Genomic DNA, 19,816 nt, shown 5'->3' with positions numbered 1-19,816 from the left:
TAACAGAAGTGTTAAGTAGTAGCTTCCAGAACAACTGTTTTCCTGCATACCAATAGGTGCCCCAACTACTTACAAGTTATTAGGGCAGGTCTGATTTCAAGGATTTAATTTTTACTTTTGTAATGTTCTGTTTAACAGTTGCCTCTCAGTAAGCTTACTTGATCTGCTACAGCCCTGTATCTACGAACTCCAGTTTTGGTAGCTAAATCTATTAACTCTGGCACCTGCATTTAAAAAAAAAAAAAAATCTCTTCAAAAGCTTGTGAAAAGCACTTCAGAAGTAATGACTATATCATTTGAGGCAGTCCCAGAGCCAATGCTGGAATGCCAGGCTTGAAGAGTTGTAGGCAGAAGTGTCTTGCGTATCACACAAATCCTGGTGGTGACTGTAATTTTTGTTTTGTTTTAAATCTAACACAGTTGTTAACCTTGCAAATTAGTTCAAAATAGTTTGCCATATAATTATTCCTTTCCCTTGTAAAGGAATGTCCAGTAGTGCTGACAGTGGAAGGTATCATTCCCTTATAGACAGAAGCAGTTACAAAACTCTCAAATTCAGGGGAATGTGTCTCAGGAAGGACTGCCTTCTTTAGGAAGTCGTTAGCAGTGCTGTCTCCATTTATCCCAGAGCAGCAGCAGTTTAAAAAACTTTAGCTACCTCTGTGGTTTTAATTTGGTGGGGTTTTTTTCTTAATTTTTTTTTCTTCCAGATTTGATAGTAAAGTACTTCAGAGTTTACAGAACCTTAACACCTGGTGTCTTTATTATTATTATTATTATTGTTTATCAGTGCAGTCTGGATTTTAATGAAGGTATACAAGTGTAAATAACTCAAGAAATGGAGTCTCTTTCCAACTCCTTACACAATGGAGGAAGGATAGTTCTTTCAGTACTGGGGAAAAAGGAGGAAGGGCCCCAGGGCAAATGTGATACTGTGGTCAGGAGGGTTTCTGTCGCCATAAGTCTTCAGCTAAATTCTGTAGATGGTGAAAATTCAGTCATCCTCATACAGTACTTCTGAATGGGGCTTTATAGGAAAGGGTGATCCCAGTACACAAATTTATAGAGGAAATTATTAATTCTTCTTTGTGCTAAGGTTCACAGATCTGTTGCAACAGATACTTAGTCTGTTTGCGAGTTGGAGACAGAAACAGACTTGTCAGTTGCTGGCTGCAAGGGAATGCCCCACCTTCTGAAGTTCCCCTCCAGTCTTCTCTGCTTCCATAGTGGCGAGTGGCTCACCCAGTCTTCTCGGTTGCATAGCTTTTCTGAGGGAAATTCCAAACTTGATTTCAAATTTTTAGACTAACGCTTTGGCTCTGTCTCTGTCTCTAATTCTGTTCTGAGTCTCAGAGCTGAGTTTGGCTCTCATCTGCAGGGCTTTTGCTGAGGTTCAATTGCCCTGATAAGGGATTTTTACAGAAGATGAAGAATGCCCCAGAAGAAATAGGTGAGTGCAGGTTTCTAGTCGGTGCTACAAAGGAATGAGTGCCAACATAGCATAAGCTTTCATCATGCTGATTGGGTTCAGGGAAAACCAGTTATTGGGAATCACCAAATAAACCCCACCCCCTTCCCTTATTCCTGTTCCTATTCCTCCTCCTCTCCTCTCCTGTCCTCTCCTCTCACCATGCTTTCCTAAAGGCCAAACAAAGTTAAAAAAAATTGTGGGTGAATGTATACACATGGATATAATTAGACTTCTTGTTGGGTAGTAATTGAGAGTTTCCATCTCTCAGTTTTGCCCATTAGATTACCTCTCTAGAGGTAAGCACCTTCCACAGGTAGTTGTGGATGTGAGATTTGTTAGCTAGCAAGTTAAAGAAGTCCTCAACACTCCTTCCCGTGAGGCCCATTGCTGTATGCATCACAAAAACACAATTGGCTTGTGGCTATCTCTGGAGAAAGAGAGTGAGAAGTCTATTCTGACCATGTGTCTGTGGAATTTAAAAAAAAAAAAAAAAGTATATTGCTGCATGTTGTCTTGTGCTAAGAACACCACCCTTGCATATATACTTCTATATTGTGGTGATCTCTCACAATAAAATTAAATGAACACTGAAGGCTCACAGTAAAGAGTGGTAAGTGATAAAATAAGTGTTTGGAAGCTGTTTTATACCAGTAGTTCTATTCTCCCTGTTTCATACCACAAGAACAAGGGAATATTCGATTAAACAGAATGGTGGCAAATTCAAAACTAATAAAGGACATTCTTTTTCATATAATGCATAATCAGGAACGTGGAATTCATTTCTGCAGCATGGTAAGGCCAAGAATTTACCAAGATCCAAAGAGGGATTAGATATGTATTGAATAACAAGAATATCCAGAGTTATAATAGTGAATATTTCCAAATCTTGGAAGAGAGAACTTCCTGTTTTTCGGCTTTAAGCCAATCTCTGTTAGGGATGAGATCTTTGTTTGGGACAAAGGGTGTAACACATTATCCCACATCTGCCAACTGTGGTTGTATCTTGTGCAGGATACTGGGCTGGGTGGACCATGAGTAAGGCTAGGATTTTTGTCAAGGTAAAGTCACGGATAGGTCATGGGCAATAAACAAAAATATACAGACCCTGTACCTATCGGTGATTTTGCTAAAAGTAACTGGGGGTAGGGCTAAATAGGCGGCAGGAATGGAGTCCCATGGGCTTGGGGGGAACTGACAAGCCAAGACCCCCGCCATGGCTGTGGACACAGCCCCAGCTCCAGCAGTGGGTGTGGCCACGGGGGGCGCAGCCACAGGGGGGCGCACAGCCCCGTGCTCCGGGGCTGTCCGCAGCTGCAGGACGGGGGTGTGCAGCCCAGCTGCAGCCTGCTAAGCCCTGGCTGCTGCCAAGAGGGGGCGCACAGCCCTGGCTGCAGCCTCCAGCGGAAGCTGCGGGGCTGGGGCACAGCAGGGAGAGCAGCCACAGGGCACACGGCCCCCGCTCTAGAGCTGGCCACAGCTGCGGGACAGGGGTGCACAGCCTGGCTGCAGTCTCTCCCCACCCCCTGAAAACCACAGGGCAGGGGCTGCAGAATCCTGATTCCAGCCATCCAGCCCCAGTTGCAGCAGCGTGGGGGCACACAATCCTGCCGCCAGCCCCCACTTCAGCTGTTGACAGCTGAAGTGGAAGAGGTTCACTGAGGTTTGGTAAAGTCACGAAATCAATGACTGCCGTGATCTCTGTAACTAAATCATAGCCTTAACCGTGAATCTGATTCACTATGGTAATTCCTATGTTAAAGGTCAAATGTAGTTCACTTTAGTCATTGATATTCTAGCATACAGCAACTGGTTTGTCTAGAATGGTGTACAGCAGATTGCAATTCTCAAAAAAACTAAATATTCAGTTTTGTTGCAGAAAACATTTTTTTTTAAGAGAAGATCACAGTTTGGGGGCATTTTCATGACTTCCATGCCGTCTCTGAAATCAAGATTTATACAAAGCTAGACGTGTAATATATGCCTTGCAACATTAAAGACCCAAAACAATGAAGGCAATTGGAAAGTGATGGAAGTAGATTTTGTTTAAAAAGTTTTGTAAACTATTCTGTAGTGTTTGGTTGAAACCACCAATATGTAATGGGTCGCTATTTCCCAGATATTGTGTTTGTTTTGATCAGAATTTGCCGATGAGAAGAAAATACATGAGTTTTAAATACCCTTTTGTTTAAACAAATGTATTCTGAAAAGTAAAAGTCCAAAAAAAATTACTTCTATTCTAGTAATAGTTCTAGTACAACAGCATAACTGATCATTTCACAATATTTGCACAATTGGATTTATTAGTGCAACTTTGTTTTTACTTGGAAGATCAATGGTGTGGTGAGATGAGTGTTAGCTCTTGATGCTGTTGCTTGTCTTCTGGGACTTGCTAAAATATGTGCAGAAGAACCATGTCAATATTGACAATATTTTCTCCCTTGAAGGAGCTCTGAATGGTGCTAATAAGCAAGCGTTAGCGGTACTGGTTTATTGTATTTTAAGAAAAAATATATTAAACACACTAGGCAGGATGACAGTTGGGCATGTGCTTCTCTCATCCAAAGTCCCTTGTGACTTTCCCCATAAAGAAGCTGCAACATCCATTGTGTGTTTCTTGTTTCTACCACTGCCCTCCCCAAAAAAGCAAACGGCTACTTTTATCTCCATAAAATTCTTTTATAATAAGATGAGTGATGTAGTCTACAAAATAAAAAGCACTACCTGAATAGTACACCATTAAGTGAAAGCCTGTGCCCGTGCAAAGTCTGGTCAAAATTTTTGACAATAGAAGTTTTTTAATCTCTTGATGGGTAATTCACGATACTAAGCTACTAGTCCTGTTAGGTGTCTAATACTACAGTCCAAGTTTACTGAGCAAGGAGGAGGGAACAGGCCCAGGAAAATAACAATGGTTTCCTCTGTATTTCTAGTCACATAAGTAGGTAATGGCTACCTCTTCATTCAGTAATGAAGTCAAAGTAATCCTCTTGGGTACTTGTTTCACACAAAAACAAACTGCAGTTTGCACTTGTATCACTAGGTGGTGGTTTTTCCTTGCATTCTGCTGCTGCTGTAAAAAATCAGTGGAGTACAGTACAGTAATTATAGTATACCATTTTTATTAGACTTTAGGTTTTAATCATAATTTCAAACATTTTGTAACATTAAATTTATCACTGCAGTGGCACTTTAATAGTAAAAAATGAAATCTGAAAAGTTGATAGTTATTATCTAGATGTTGGCTTGTAATTCCTTTCAAGAGAGATCTGTTGAGAGTCATGAGACCTACATAACACAAAGGAATGAATTTGCATATTTTTATAGCAGAAAATAACAGAATGCAACAATATAAATAATTGGGAGCACAAGCTTCATGCTATATTAATACTGTTGAAAAGCATGTGTTGATTGTACTCTTAAAGCCAGTTGTTTTTTTGGTTGAGTGAACTTGGTCAGCATCTCTTATGTAGATTAAAGGAATTAGGTTACAGAACAACAGAAATTCATTATGTTTTGCAGTATAAGCAGGTATATTTCTTAAAAGCAGTATATAAGTACTGTTTTTTCTTTCTAGATTTGATACAGCACGGGAAATGGAGATCTACATTTCAGTGTAACATGGATGTGTTTGACTTTTTTAATGTCTGTGTTCAGAACATACCACTTCATTGGCTGTGGACTGCACACTAGGAAAATTTCTTGTATATCTTTAGGGTGGCATTTAAAAGAAGGAAAAAAAAAAAATCCTCCGCAGTCAAAATTCAAACCCTAAAAGCTTTTTAGCTCATTAATATACATGACTAAGTAATATTTTTCTAGTCCCCCTGCCTCTTACTTTCTAGGGTTTGATCTGTCAGGTCATATTGCAACATACCTTGTAGCACGTATGCTTCATAATTGTTTTTTTTAGCTTTAAAATGTTAATGTGCATAATCAAGTTCATTTGACATGTCTGTAGTAGCTCCTATTGATTTTAACATAATATAAACAATACATTGTAAAGAACAGCTGTTGTTTATAGTGCTGGGTGGACTAGATGTAGCCGTTAGCCCTTAATCCTAATTGTTTAAAAAAAAGATACCAGAATATTAACTGTAACAACCAGGACTCCTATTTTTAACTGCTTGTGATTTTAATTTCAGAAGAATGTCATGTAACATGTTGGAACCCAAGAGAATAAGTTGTTTTAGGACTTTCAGGCAAACGTGTGCACTTTCCTTTCACTGTCCCTTTTGAAAAGTCTCCTTGGTCCGTCCAGTGTAATAAACATTTTAACATGTTGTTCAAAATATTTGTTAAGCATTGTAGATGCTACAAACATTTTCCAGAATTGAGTTATTACAGAATGCATCTTTATGGATGTTTCAATATAGAAATTCTCCAACATGAAAACTCTAAACATTGCTTAGTTGACATGCCCACACTTGAGCATGGGAGTATTTGACATTGCTCTACTAAATCTTGTAAATAAGGAGTGATGAAAGTAAAACACGTTGGAAAAACTGTTTTGATAACTATTCAAAAATAAATGATAAAGAATTCCTTGGTCATAATGACAAGTATAACAATCAATGTTGCAGAGTACACTTTGTGTTTTTATTTCTTAGTTCTGATTGGGTTTTTTTCACTTCTGCTTATAGTGTTCAAATGGTCTCTCAGCAGCTATATTTTGCTAGCCTTGCTCACGTTCAATAGTATCTTACTCCCCAAGTAATATCATGTAGCTCATATGTAGCACTTATCAGTGCATCTCAAAGCATTATAGAAAGGATGTAAGAAGTAGTCCTGTTTATTTACAGTGAAAATGAGACTAGCAGAATTTAGACTAATGAAAGTGTAATGTTTTTATATGTTTTTTTTTTTGTTTATATTTTCGGGGTGGGGCATGGGTAGAGAAGGGATAAATATGGTCTGTAATATTTTTTTCCATTAAATGTATGGTCCACTGAATCTCAGTGGCACTATGTAGACTTGTTTTGATTATAGAATAAGTGTATTTTGGCCTAAAATACCATGAGCCCACTTGTCCTGTATAAAATGAATCTTTCATTTAATTATTCATACTCTAAAAACATGGTGTATATTCTTGAAGAAAATGACCATGAAGGTGTAAGTAACATTCTGTGATTCACTAATGCTAAACTTATTAGCATTCAGCTCAGCTATTGTATAGCATTATGTCAGAGTATCATTCATAACATTTAGGATAAGTGTACATTTAATGGTGGCGTGTAGAGTGCAGACACTAAGCCCAGCTAGCGTGCATATAAATAACAATGTAGATGGTGAGACACTGCTTGGGCAGGTTGAGTAGAGTGCCCTCCACACCTATATGGGAGCTCCCACTGTTATTTTTAGTCTCTGGCTGCCTGCTCACTACTGGAGCCTTTCCCCACCACGGGAAGGACTATGGTGAAAGACTATGGCAGTTGGGAAAGTCTCTAGCTGAGAGGAGGCAGTGGAGACAGGTTCTGGCCAGGAGGAGCTGCCAGAGGCTTTCTTCATTGCCTCCTGCCAGAGCCTTGATTGCCCCATGTAGCTTGTCATAAATATAAAGGGAGGGGTAATCCCCTTTCTGTATACAGTGCTATAAAATCACTCCTGGCCAGAGGCAACATCCTGTTACCTTTAAAGGGTTAAGAAGCTCGGCTAACCTGGCTGGCACCTGACCCAAAGGACCAATAAGGAGACAGATACTTTCAAATCTTGGGGAGGGGAAGGGTTGTGGTTTGTGCTCTTTGTTTACGTAGTAGTTCTCTCTTGGAACTGAGAGAGGCCAGACAGAAATCCATCTTCTCCAACCCATCCTAATCTAAGTCTCCAATATTGCAACCAGTATAGGTAAGCCAGGCAAGGTGGATTAGTTTATCTTTTGTTTTATGTGAATTTTCCCTCTGTTAAGAGGGAGGTTTATTCCTGTTTTCTGTAACTTTAAGGTTTTGCCCAGAGGGGGATTGTGTTTTGAATCTGAATAACCTGTAAAGTATTTTCCATCCTGATTTTATAGAGAGGATTCTTTTACCTTTTCTTTAATTAAAATTCTTCTTTTAAGAACCTGATTGATTTTTCATTGTTCTTAAGATCCAAGGGTTTGGGTCTGTGTTCACCTGTACAGATTGGTAAGGATTATTATCAAGCCTTCCCCAGGAGAGGGGGTGTAGGGCTTGGGGGGATATTTTGGGGGAAGACATCTCCAAGTGGTCTCTTTCCCTGTTCTTTGCCTTGTCCTTGAACAGTATGCTGCCACCATCAAGCGTTTTAAACAAAGTTTGTACCTTGGGGAAGTTTTTAACCTAAGCTGGTAAGAATAAGCTTAGGGGGTCATTCATGCGGGTCCCCACATCTGTACCCTAGAGTTCAGAGTGGGGGAAGGAACCCTGACATAGCTATATACCTAAAAGAAGCCTGTGTTTTTTTTGTTTTTGTTTTTTTTTGGGGGGGGGGGGGGCGACATGCTGAGCAACCACCTTCTAACAATCAGGCTCATTTCAGGAGTCCGGGCACCCAAAATCCCTAATGCCTTTTATATAAAATATTGGCCTTACTTTTTTCTAATCTGTAAAATGTGTTATTTTGAACAGCCAGCCTTGTTTGCAGTCATTATTTTCCTTGTATACCAGCCGAAATCTTTCCATCTAAGCTTGAAGAAAAAGCACCAACAGGGAAGATGTGCTATCCAGTCAGTCATTCTCTTCGGTGATATTTGTTCCATTGCTACTATAGTACATTCCTAGTGGTTGTCAAAGATGTGACCTTTCTGGTCTCCCCTTGCACACTTTAGTATTGTTTCAGTTTAACTGATATTATTTCTACCTTCTTGGGCTCCTAACAACAGCACTCCAAAATACTGAAGTCAGTTCTAAAATCAGTCTCTTATTCAACCCCTTTCTTCCAACAGAGGATAAATATTCACTCGTTCTGGGAAATGTATTGACCTAGTCTGGCTAAGGGAGATGTATACTGTATCCTTTATCTACCATTTTGTGAAATGACCACCATGTCGCACTTTATGGTTTTATGTGTCTTTTAGCAAGTAAGCTTGCCAGCTATTACTAAAGATTTTGTCTTCTGGAAAAGGAATGGCAGGGAAAGGAAAATTGAATGAATACACCAACTTTGTATGAAAGCAGTGGTTGATACAAAGACTACACACTTCCCCAAGCATACCAAAACAAAAAATTTGAAAGTTTAGCCGCCTATCAATAGGTACCTTCTTATACTCCATCTTCAGGAGTATCACCTGGTACCATACGACACTCATTATAAACTTAACTCTGCCCGTTTTGTGTTCTAAACGCACCCCTTTCTAGAGTGTCCCTTTCACTCGCCGAATTTAGTAGTTGAAGGATGTATGGTATAATTGTTGTTTGTGTAGGGGGAGCAAGATTGTATGTAGAAGATGGTTAAAAGGGGTGATGTAAGGCTGGCATCCCTCAGTTAAGGTTGTAGTTTGTGGTTTGCCTTAGTTGTAATAGAAAGGTGTACTTGTGGGTGGAAGAATAGAGGCTAAGTACTAGCAAAAGGCATAACTTTCATTTTCTTGCTTTTGTGGGGCAGTGTCAGATGTGTACATGCTTGTGGGTAGGGGTGGAGGTAACCCTATTATCAGAAACCTTGTGTATTCATTTTCCTTAAGGATTTTAGTTCTTAATTGGGGATGGGAATTACATAAAGGGGTGGACCTCTGGGCATAGAAGAATAGCTGCTAATGGAGATTATTTTATCCATCTGTAATGGTGTATGAGTCCTTCTCCGTTGTAGGATAGAACACACTTTGGGGTGGGGACTTTTTTTGTTTGTCTCTATATAATGCCTAGAACAGTAGTGCCTGTGACTGTGGCTCCTAAACTCTACTGCAATACAAATAATAAATACCCTGGTAGCATTGCACTTGATGGAGAAGATCTTATGCACATGTGACCTGTATCAACCAAACAAACTTTCGTGAGCTTAGCCCCGATCAAACTGGCTTGTATGCACATGAACTTTCAGTTATAACATGAAAAATGGCTAAAAAATTACCTTGTATCAATGTTTTAAAACCTCTTCCCACTGCATCAAATCTTCTCAGGATTCACACCCCCCCCCAACGTTTTATGCAGATAGACAATGCATTTAAGAGATATTGGTCAACAATAAAAATAGGACTGCCAAAGAAGAACTTCAGTTTGAACCCAAGTTCAAAGATATATTAAAACTTTAATGAGAAACTGAACAAAAACAACACAGAAAATTCAAAAGACATAAAAGCTAACCTTGGGTAAAATTTCATACCAACTGAAAACTTGTTTCTTTCTGAAAGTGAATCTATACCCCATTTTGGAACACAACCTTAACTTCAGGTAGCTGTGTTAGTATGTATCAGCAAAAAAACGGAGGAGTACTTGTGGCACCTTCGTAGGTGTCTCCTTACTGAGATGTTTTGAGGGGGAGGAACAAGGTGGGAATGAGGAAGTTTTGATTTACTGATGCATTAGCATAGCTAATGCCTGCTGCTTTCTGTCATATAATTTTAAAAATATTGGAATAAGCTGGTACATGCCTTTTCATCAGAAAAAATGTTTTTAAGGATGTGAGGGGTGTTGCTACAGTTCATGAAAACAGTTCTGCTAATCCCATCATTAGGTAAGGTACATTCAACCTAAGAAATAAAACTATTTACAAATTGAGTAACGTAATAGATTAAATCATGCTTTATTTTAAAGGAAGTGGTATCTTCAGTCAGAGGTGATGCGTTGAGGGGGATCCACGTGGGTTCTTGTCTCTCCTTCCCCTCCCCCCCCCAATTTGCCTACCATTTAGCAACGGTTAAATGTTCCGAGGGGACCTATCCAGAGGGCCATTGCAGACTCTGCCCCAAAGGCACTGGGCATGGGCAAGGCCTTGGGCCACCTCTCACTGGGATGCCCAGCAGCAAAAAGGTAGCGGTTCCCCCTGGCAGCAGCACTCATTGTATGCCCATGCAGGACTGGGAGGGAGGAAGCAACAGGATGGCTGGCTGTGGGCTGAGCCCCTACCCCCTCAATACATGGGGCTGCTTCTCCTTCTCTCCTGCCAGAGTCCCAGCACTTTGCAGACTGCTGTGGGGTGAATGCCATGTGCCTGTTCCTAGGGCAGAGGCTGCTCTCCCACTCCTATAGCAGGGGGTCTACCCAGGGGAAACTGTTCCCCTCACACTGCAGCAGGGCTTTCCCTGTCTTCCATTTAGCAACCACTTTGATCCAGAGGTGATGTGTGGGGCAGTCACATATCACCCCCCAGCCTTTAAATTGTCCCCCCACCCTCAGTCAACAGTTATGTGTTGCCTCTGTCTTCAGTTGAAAACACTGATTTTTATTTGCTTCATAAAATCATAGTCTTGGTTTACTGTCCTATGAACCACATATTTTGTAGATCCAGTAATCTTGCTGATAATACAGTATATCTAATCAGTACTTGATGCAATGTTAAGTTTAGGTAGCAACATGACACTTTTTTCATAGAATAGATTTTTCGTCAATAGTACTAAATTTTCTTTTGTGGTCTTTTGCATTAGTTTTACACTTCCTAAATGGATAAATTTCCTTCAAGAAAAAAACAACATCATGAAAAATGGTTGAGGATAATATTTTCTTTTAAACTTATTTTTGACTATTCAACGGGTTCTAAATATCTTTTTAAAAAAAAATCCCTGTTTTGCTGCTGAGAAGTGTGTGTTGGAGAGGGGAGCCATTAGTTCCGAGGGACATAGACAAAAGTTGTTTTAGTCTCATGCTCCCTCTGTGACAATTGGCACATACCAGTCCTAGAGGGGGCTGCTATCATTGATAACACTGCTTCGTAGGAAAGGATCTGGGTCCTTTTTTTATTACAAAGAAGGATAACATTGGAAGGCACATCTTAATTCTGGGTTTTTAAGATTGCTACAAATCATGAATACTTGAAAGTTTATTAAAATGTCATCTTAGTATCGTCAGAAGCTTCAGCAACAAAACAGTCAGTGAATTTAACTCCAGAGTTCAAGTATTGTCTTCATAAGTCTACCGTAAACCTACCACATGTAACAGGGTTTTGTTGGTGCTTTTTTTTTTTTTTGGGGGGGGGGGGGGGGGCTTTATTCTCTCCATGTCCTACCTACATTTTACATATAAATCTATGTAGTTTAAAAGAGAGGGAGGGAAAAGTGCAATTTTTTAAAAATGCACATTTGTTCCTCTTTCTGGAATTGAAAGAATTTTTCTACAGAACTCGTCTCCAGATTCCTTTTGTCCATTAAACAAGTTATTAAGCATGCCCAAACTGACTGAAGTGAATGTTTCTTTCAGGTGTACATTATATATACACACTTTTTTTTAAATGTCTAGTCTAGAGCAAGAAACCATTGCTCTTCAAACTGCTTGACTCTAGTGACTGTGATATATACAGTTGCTGATAGTGACTCCAGGAAATAAAAAGGACCGAAGAGATCCGGAGTAAAGAGAGAGCTTGCTTTCTTTGTATCTTCAGTGTGAGGATTCATTTTCAGTACTTTGAATGTATTGAGTATCTCTTCCACTTAGGTTAGGAAGTACTGTGATATATTTCTTAAAGAAGTCATGCTTCCAGTTAAGGATTTCTCTGTGCATTTTACATCCATTGACTTTAGCCTCAAAAGACACCTTATATCAGCCATGTGAGGTAGGTAAGTGTTCTATCTATTTTACAAATAAGGAAATTGAATCACAGATTAACTGACTTGTCTGAAGGCACCCATGAAATGTGCCAGAGCTGACTCCCACTGCTGTGTCTTTGAACATCAAATCACTTTTCTTTCCGGTTCTACTTAACTCTGTCTTCATAGGTGGTTGTCAGGACTGCTGGAATACTTGTCTTATACCAGCACAAGTTGTGGCAGAATTTAGTGTTAGCTATTTTAATGGGCATCAATATAGATTTTCAGAACTAGAGCTCTCATTTTGAGGCTAAAGTCAATGGATGTAAAATGCACAGAGAAATCCTTAATTGGAAGCATGACTTCTTTAAGAAATATATCACAGTACTTCCTAACCTAAGTGGAAGAGATACTCCATACATTCAAAGTACTAAAAATGAATCCTCACACTGAGGATACACAGAAAGCAAGCTCTCTCTTTACTCTGGATCTCTTCGGTCCTTTCTATTTCCTGGAGTCACTATCAGCAACTGTAAGATTTAAAGGGGGCAGGGGGGAAATCAAGAATAGACAGTGTCATAGTGCTAAAAAAGTAGGTCAGTAACTATGGTGATTGAAGAAATTACAAATAAACAAAGAAGAATTTAAGGGTAAAGGGACTACATAGAGAAAGAAGACCTGGGATACAGATAGCAATGGGCCACTTCTAGAGAAAACAGGAACAGAGAGTATCCACTATGAACCCAGGAAATTGAACAGAACCATTAGAATTAATCAAGCAGGCACCTGAATAATATGATAGAGGTTCTCAGAAACTTAAGAATGGCCATACTGGGTCAGACCAAAGGTCCATCTAGCCCAGTATCCTGTCTTCTGACAGTGGGGCCAATGCCAGGAGTCCCAGAGGGAATGACCAGAACAGGTAATCACCCAGAGATCCATCCCTTGTTGCCCATTCCCAGTTTATGGCAAACAGTGACTAGGGACACTATCCTTGCCCATCCTGGCTAATAGCCATTGATGGACCTATCCTCCATGAACTTACCTAGTTCTTTTTTTTTAAACCCTGTTATAGTCTTGGTGTTCCACAGGTTGACTGTATGTTGTGTGAAAAAAAATACTTCCTTTTATTTGTTTTAAACATGTTGCCTATTAATTTCATTTGGTGACCCGTAGCTCTTGTGTGAAGGAGTAAATAACACTTCCTTATTTACTTTCTCCACACCAGTCATGATTTTAACCTCATTCATATCCCAAGTAGATATGCCTCAGCTGTAATGAGATTATAACTTTCTGCTGTTGTCACCTTTGTAAGTTTATTGTTAACAGTTTCTTCATGGTTTGTAGTTGTACACAAATGCTAGCATATATGATAAGGCTGTGAGTCTGTCACGGATTCCGTGACTTCTGCAGCAGCCCGGGCGGCTGACCTGGTGGCTGCCTGAGCGGCTCAGGCAGCTCCTGGGTCAGTTGCATGGGATGCTGCTGGGGCAGTCTCGGGTCACTTCACCTCCTTCCCCCCCTCGACAGCTTCCCCAGCAGCAGCAGTGGTCATGGGCTGCTACACCACCCAGCAGGAGTCTCAGGAAGTGCCCCCACTTCCATCCCAGCAGCAGCGGGGGGCTCTGTCCTCCCTTCCCCCAAGACACCCACCACGCCACCAGGCTGCCCCCTGCCTCAGAGCACCAAAGGTTTAGTCAAGGGTATATAGTGCAGGTCGTGGACAAGTCATGGGCCCTGAATTTTTGTTCACTGCCTGTGACCTGTCCATGATTTTTAGTCACAAGTATTTTTAGTAAAATGCAGCCTTATCTGACTCTTAATTGTTAATCTCAAATGTGTGTGTTATATTTTTTTGTTTTCAAATGTAGTAGAATGGAAAATTTAGAGATAATGTACATTTCTTGGTCAAAAAACTTCCATGGGAAACACTGCTATTTTTCATCACAATTTCAAAATTTTTGAAAATTTCCAATTAGTTTTATTAATAATCTAGGTTACATAGGAGGACATTACTTTAGGCAGTGGTGAGATCAGCGGGATTGATTTTAAATCAAAGAAATTTAAATAATTGATTTTAATCATAGAATCATAGAATATCAGGGTTGGAAGGGATCTCAGGAGGTCATCTAGTCCGACCCCCTGCTCAAAGCAGGACCGATCCCCAACTAAATCATCCCAGCCAGGGCTTTGTCAAGCCTAAACCTATCATGATTTAAATCCGCTAGCAGAAAACCATTATTTAAATAATCATTGTTAATTGTTTTGCATTTGTACTTTAGCTATTTTTTCTAATTTTTTTTCATTGGTTGGTAACCATCAAAACATGCTGATTTGGAACTAATTATAGCCTTTGTTTAATTTGGTGTTTCTCCTTACTAACCAGGATCTATACACATTCATTTAAACAATTATGTAGCTTAACTTACTTAATTTTTACCTTTTTTTTCATGTTAGTAAAAGATGAATGATGCATTTCTTATTTATTAGAACAGTGGTTCTCAACCGGTGGTCTGAAGACCGCCATCAGTCCTGACCATGGGAACACCCTGAGCTCTGGGGAAGACAGAAAGTTTACATCTCCCCAAGTACCTTTTCCACAGACTCATTTTTGGTCCAACCCTACTGAGACATCATGATTTCAGAGAAAGAAACCTCCTTGAATAGGAGGGAGTATTCCCCTATTTCATCTAGCTGGAGCATTTGTTCTATGGTACCGACAGCTCTGATGGTTGAATGGGAGCCTACCTTCTCTACTGCCAATTTAGAGACTCCAGATAGAACATTACCTGGTAACCATCACAAGGAGGCTAGCCCAGGCAGAGGCACCTGAAGGTCTGTTGTCTGTCATTATGACTATCCGGGGAACCGATGGTACCCAGTGCCATTGTGTTCCCCTCTGCCTTCATACTGGCATTGTATGGGATCCTTACTTGGGACACCCTGGATCTGTGCATGAATGCCACCTACCCTCTCGTAGCAGACACCAACTAGCTCCATCGAAGTATGAGGGAGAAGAAATTGAGCCAGGCCTGCTGGGACCAATGGGTGTATCCTCCTCATCAGATGAGGTGGTTGCCCCACCTTCACCTTCCCAACCTGATGACTACAGGAAGTATCAAGAGCTCCTGAAGAGGGTGGTGACTGAGTTCCAGATCCAACTCAGGGAGGTACAGGATAGTCAGACTAGGCTCCTGAACATTCTGCAACCTTCTGATCCAGGTTGGGTGGTCCTTCCTGTGAATGAGGCCATTATGGAACCAAGCAGGGTAGTTTGGCGTACTCCCTGCATCCCCAAAAAGGGCTGATAAGCATTATTTTTTACCAGCGAAGGGAGTGGAGTTTCTGTTGACACATCCAGCATACACTTCTCTGATGGTGCAGGCAGCCACTAGGAAGTCCTAGGTTTCAGTATTCGATGGCAACACCCACTGATAATGGTACTAAACAGCTGGACTTCATAGGGAAGAAGATATCTTTTTATCTACCAACTGTCAGTTTTGAGTTGCCAACTACTAGGCTTTGTTAGCAAAGTATGATTTCACCAGTTGATTCACATTCTTGGACTTTAAGAACAAGCTCCCTCAGAGGGACAGCACCTGATTCCAAGTCTTTATCGAAGGCAAATTGGTAGCTAAAACATCTCTTTAGGCTGCAGTTGATGCCACTGACATTGCTTCATGACAATTGCTGTAACTGTTCCTCTTTAAGAACAAGTCTTGGTTTCACTGTGTTTCTTTTGATAGGATATTGCAGAACTGTGTTCCTCTAGTGATGCCATCTTACATTGTCCCCTAAACTTTTGGTGTCTGCCTCATTCACTTCACTCACAACTGGGGGGGCAATAACAATAGACAAGTGGGTGCTCGAGATCATTCACTCTGGCTACATGATCAAGTCACAAGGAGTTCTCCATCAGGAGGTGGACACTCTTCAGTGAGGGGCTATAGAGCATGTGCCATCTCAACATCAAGGGGAAGGTTTCTACTCCTCACGTTTCTTAGTTCCCAAGAAAAACAGAGGATAGAGACCAATCCTCAATTTATATCAACTTAATTTCTTTATTTGAAAATCAGAATTCTGCATTGTCTCATGGGCCACAGGTTGCCCACCACTGATTTATGCCAGACAGGGTAATCCGCTGGTGGGCCACGAGACAGTTTGTTTACATTGACCATCCACAGGCACGGCCACCCACAGCTCCCAGTGACCACAGAGCATAGACTAATCAGAGTGACTTTAGACTCAACCACAGCAAGGGCTTTACTTCCCTATGGAAAGATTCCATGCTCTGAACAAGTCATCCTCAGACCAGTCTGTCTTTCCCTACTAGTCTGCATGGCCTCCCCTACTTACATAATGCTATTTACCATGCTCCTCCTCTGTCTACAGGCCTGGTTCTGGTGTTTACTCACCAGGCAGAGAAAACATGAATACCAGGGTAACAATTCCCACCAAGGTTACAGCTTCTCTTGTTTTGGGGGATGAACCCAGAACAAGTGCATGTGAGAGTCTTTCTTTTACACCCACACAAGACACAACTGTTATCATGGATGCATCCCTCTTAGGATGGAGAGCCAACATAGACAATCACACCACACAAAGCGCTTGGACTCCTTGGGAGGCAAGGATGCATATCAGCCTGCTAGAATTGAGAGCAGTCCATTTAGCCAGCAATGCATTCCTTTCATGCATTCAGTCCTGCGATTTCCAGATACTAGAGACACATGGTGCGAGAGGTAATATTTTTTTTGGACCAACTTCTGTTGGTGTGAGAGAAGATTTCGAGCTTACGCAGACCTGAAGAAGAGCTCTGTGTAAGCTTGAAATCTTCTGTCACACCTACAGAAGTTAGTCCAGTGAAAGGTATTGTCTCACCCACCTTGTCTCTCTCATATCCTAGGACTGACACAACCACAACATCACTGCATATCTAGATAAAACCGATGTCTGTTTTCTCCATAAATAAACAGGATGGAGCAAAATCCTTTCTCTGCAGTACCAGTCAGCTTATGGAACTGGTGCATGAGAAACACACAGCACTCTCAGCAACATACCTACCAGGTGTTCAGAACTCTTTGGTAGACAGTCTTAACAGACACTTTTTTCCACAGATTTTCCACACCTCATTTGTATTCCTAGACTGGATGAGGAGAATTAGCTTTCCTGGTTTTTCAACTCCAGTTGGCTTCTTAACTTTGAACTAGTCATTCAACTCAAGTAGTTGAATAAACTGAAATGAAGAACACATTCTCTCTGTACCTGCAGAAGAGGCTGCTACTGTCAAAAGCTGCTTTAGCACTTCAGGGCACTCTGGTTTCAGGTGCTTAGCTAGTGACTTCAATGAGTTCAGCGGTTTGACTTTCTTTAATATCTGGAAGCTAAAGTGTACTGCTTAATATTATTTTTTATTTAAATTAAATGATTTTAATAGGTTATAATTTTAGGCCTTAAAGTTGTCGGTTTCAAATTTTAAATATTTTTATTTTTAACGATAAACTTGTATTTAATTTAATTTAAATTTAAAAATCCAGTTTAAATTTTAAAACTGATTTTTTCTTATCCACAGTTGTTTTATACAAATGAGGTTACTACTTTTCACAAAGTATGCATTGACAAAGTTCTGTGTCTGAACTTTCAAGTGTGTGTGTGTGTGTGAGAGAGAGGAAAAAATGAATATGTAAATGTACACAGATGCAACCTCACTGCTGGCATTTCCTTACCTTTAGAGTGTTTGACTTTTCACCTTAATATTCACTTTGTATTTTTTATATAATTTGTTACGTTTTTAAAAAAGCAAACTGAAAAAACAGCAATTCCATGATGTGGAACCATACTAATTCCTACGTAAGTCATTAGCATGGCTGGGGACCTTTAGATCCACAGCATTGCGCTCTGCCATTTGAACTAATTGAGTAACTGGTGGTAATAATGTATCCTGTTTGTGGACCAACCACTACAGGGGGAGGAAAAAAACAAACATTTTTGCCAGTTGGATTCACAAATATTAGACTGTAGAACAACGGTGGGCAAACTTTTTGGCCTGAGGGCCACATCTGGGTATGGAAATTGTATGGAGGGCCATGAATGCTCACACAATTGGGGTTTGGGTACAGGAGTGGGAGAGGGCTCTGGCTGGGGGTGTGGGCTCCAGGGTGGAGCAGAAATCAGGGGGATGAGGGCTCCAGATGGGGGTGCTGGGGATGAGGGCTTTGGGGTGCAGGAGGGTGCTCCAGGCTGGGACTAAGGAGTTCTGAGGACAGGAGGGGGATGCGGGCTGGGGCAAGGGGTTGGGGTGCAGGCTCTGTGTGGCGGCTTACCTCAACCGGCTCCTGGAAGCAGCAGCTTGTTCCCCTTCTGGCTCCTGTGCAGCCAGGCGGCTCTGTTGCCTGCTGCCCCATCCTCAGGTGCTGCCCCTGCAGCTTTCATTGGCTGTGATTCCCGGCCAATGGGAGCTGTGGGTGTGGCACTTGGAGTGGTGGCAGCGTGTGGAGCGGAGCCCACTGGCTGTCTCTATGCGTAGGAGATGGAGTGGAGGACATGCTGCTGCTGCTTCTGGGAGCCACGCAGAGTGGCCCCAGACCCTGCTTCCCATCTGGAGCGCCAGAGCTGGGCAACTTTCAGACCCCTCTCCCCAGCAGGAGCTCGAGGGCTGAATTAAAACATCTGGCGGGCCGGATGTGGCCTGCGGGCCGTAGTTTGTCCACCCTTGCTGTAGAAGAATGTTGGGACTCATGAATCCTGGGTTCAGTTTGAGGTTTTGGAGAGGAATGTTCTCAGGTAGCTATACATCCTTTCCCCTTTTCATTCCAGTCAAGCAGCTTCCTCTTTATCCTCCATGTTGCCTGGCTGTTAGTAGTGGAGTAATGGAGAGTACAGAAGAGACAGTCTCCCTGGTCTCTGTGATGGTGCTTCGTGCCACTGGCAGCCAGGATGAGAAACTGTGGGAAAAGTCTTGCTCGAACCTTGCAACATTGGGATAGAGAATGCTCAGTTGGTCAGTGGGAATGGTGTATGTGCGGTCTGGTCAGTGATCAGACCTGTGAGGATGGAGTATGCACAGTGCAAATTGAATCTTTAGAGAGTAATGCTGCCAGCCTCTAACAAATCTCTACTGAGCATATGCAAACTGAGATTTTTCATAAGTTTATAACATGGCCAGATTTGAGCAGGTTTTCGTGGGGATGACAAAAGGCAGCTCCCTGATGGTAAGAGAACACCTTTATGTAATTTCAAGTCCCTGCTTCAGCACATGGAGTCACTATAGCTCATCAATGAACTTTTTGTAAGTATTTTTTAACTTGTGCAAAACAGTGCATCTCTCTAGATCTCATTTTATGAAGCGGCTGAAATGTTTTTACTGAAACTTTCAAAAAAAACCCTCCTACTGAGGCAGACACCTGGCATGGAAAATTTCAGCCTCAACAGTTGAAATTTGGCTAAGCTTTATAAGCAAGTGAAAACAGGGTCTTATAGTGGAAAGTGTTAAGATGCCCTAATGTACATATATATATGTGTGTAAGTAATATTAAAAACTAGCACGCAGGTTGTTTTAACAAGACTAAGATGACTAATCCAGTCATTGTTGGATTGGAGATGTAATTGGATTGTACCTTTCTAAAAAATAGTAATTAATGAATGGGTTTTTCTGCAGTTACTAAACACTGTTACGCATGCCTGTGCATGAATTCGGTACATGAGAGAGATAAGAGCCT

General features: G+C 41.2%; 1 protein-coding gene across 1 annotated transcript in view; it reads left to right on the top strand.

The window, feature by feature from the left end:
• The window catches only part of UMAD1 (UBAP1-MVB12-associated (UMA) domain containing 1), a 133,213-nt gene that overhangs the window by 10,378 nt on the left and 103,019 nt on the right, over positions 1-19,816 (top strand). The window lies entirely within an intron of this gene.

Source organism: Lepidochelys kempii, chromosome 2, assembly GCF_965140285.1.
Source record: "Lepidochelys kempii isolate rLepKem1 chromosome 2, rLepKem1.hap1, whole genome shotgun sequence".
Lineage (NCBI taxonomy): Eukaryota > Metazoa > Chordata > Testudines > Cheloniidae > Lepidochelys > Lepidochelys kempii.
Note: the sequence above shows the minus strand (reverse complement) of the source record. Positions and strands in the feature narration are given on the sequence as shown.